At 41.4% G+C, this 1,841-nt stretch overlaps 1 long non-coding RNA gene across 1 annotated transcript; it reads left to right on the top strand.

Annotated features, from left to right (window-relative positions):
- Nucleotides 1-862: 862 nt before the first annotated feature.
- On the top strand, nucleotides 863-1,501 carry LOC120519807. The gene is made up of 4 exons (XR_005631669.1): nucleotides 863-897; nucleotides 1,125-1,175; nucleotides 1,259-1,307; nucleotides 1,454-1,501. It is a non-coding gene; the product is annotated as an uncharacterized LOC120519807 (long non-coding RNA).
- Nucleotides 1,502-1,841: the final 340 nt, after the last annotated feature.

Below are 1,841 nucleotides of genomic sequence, written 5' to 3'. Positions count from 1 at the left end.
CATAGTATGAGCGCCACAAAAATGAAAGGGCTCTAAGGGACAAAATTAACCCCAGGATGACTGGATGACGTTCCCTTTAATCAAAATAAAATTTTCGTCAGGCAAGTTTTTTGATGAATAGAAATTTAAATATATATCCAAGTCAAAATATTGTTGATATATATATATATTTTTTTTAATGTTGAATTGTAGCCAGTCATCGTGAATGTGACAATTACAACCTGACCAGTCAGGCAGAGGACGACGACGATGATGAGGTGCCATTTAAATTGACGAGGAACCGCACTAAAAAAGGAACTCCAGAGGGCTTTGTAAGAAATGGTATGTTTCTCACTCTCAAGTAACAAGATGTGTATCAATTTTGAGGTCAGTCAGATGGATGGTTTGAGAATTATGCATGGAAAACACACACAGACACTCGCACACAGGCAGATGTTTCTTGCATGTATAGATAGATGACATTTGTAATCTGACATATTGGGCCTCAAATTTTTGACTTAAATGTGTATCAACATTTTTTGCAGAATTGACAGATTCAGATGAAGAGAACATCAGGGGTAATGGTTTTCTATAGTGACTTTATAATTTGTTTCAAGATTAATAACTTTTTAATAAGGTTATTCCATTTTTTTGGAGATGCATATGCTTATTTTCACTGTATTACCTCTGTATAGGTGTCAAGCTGCCCAAATACCCCACTGCACCAAAAAAGCTGTGGTCCATTCAAGGTACCAACTTGAATCTCAATGCATGTGGGAATAATGACAACTTATGAAGCATGGTACTGTCTTGTGTATACACACATTCACACTGATTCATGTGTTTCAGCCTCTGAAGATGAAGCCAGGTCTGTGGAGCGTATGGACAGTTCTCAGGGCAGTGAAATGTCCACTCCTTGTGAGTATTTACTTCTCCCTCGCATCAACCATCCCATTGAACAAAGTTAAAAGTCCATTCAAGATGGTGAATTTCTCACTGCTTCTGAATTGAGCATAAAGGGGAAGGGACAAAAAGAGGGCTTAAGGGTAAAAATGGGATTCAGCCCAAGTGTCCATCACAGCTAAAGGTCATTTTTTTGTTTCCTTTCAATAATTTTGCACCTTTGAATATTCTGTCTTTTTCAGGCCCTCAAACTGCAAGCACAGCACCTCGGTGTGGAGATCTGTCGACACCTAGTGAGAATTCATCTCATCTCTCTTTAAACAGTCACTTTTTTATTTTATCATCTTTGTGTAAGAACATTCTTTGTGGTTTTCAGGATCTCGACATGCAGCAGGAGGTTGTCCCATGGATGGCTATCGCTCTAGGTAAAGAAACAGGATAAGGCACAGTATTGGCTGGCTTCTACTGGTTGGTCTCCAGCACATATTGTTCGCCAACCAGTAGGTGTTAGTCTGTTTCCGTGTTATGGTATTATGTCCAAGTGATTTAAAATAAATTTAAATGGTACTAGGTCCAGAGGTAGGTCCAGCAGAGGATACAGACACAGGTCCAGATCACGCACAGTGGTTCGAGAACACGGACAGGTCCAGGTCACAGCACGGTGGTTCGAGGCACACGGACAGGTCCAGATCACGGCACGGTGGTTCGAGGCACACGGACAGGTCCAGGTCACGGCACAGTGGTTCGAGGCACACGGACAGGCATGACAGGTCACAACGTACTGATGCCTACAGATGTGATGAAAGATCCCGGCACAGTGATCTTACCAGCCCCCCCTATGACGGGCCAAGGCATGGTGAGTTGTCCAAAGGGCGCAATTTCATCAAAACACTTTGCAATTCAGTTAGTCGTACTGATGAACCTGTAATTGTTTTAATCACGTTATTTAAGATTATTTC

The sequence above is a fragment of the Polypterus senegalus genome, unplaced genomic scaffold (genome assembly GCF_016835505.1).
Source record: "Polypterus senegalus isolate Bchr_013 unplaced genomic scaffold, ASM1683550v1 scaffold_4599, whole genome shotgun sequence".
Classification (NCBI taxonomy): domain Eukaryota; kingdom Metazoa; phylum Chordata; class Cladistia; order Polypteriformes; family Polypteridae; genus Polypterus; species Polypterus senegalus.
Note: the sequence above shows the minus strand (reverse complement) of the source record. Positions and strands in the feature narration are given on the sequence as shown.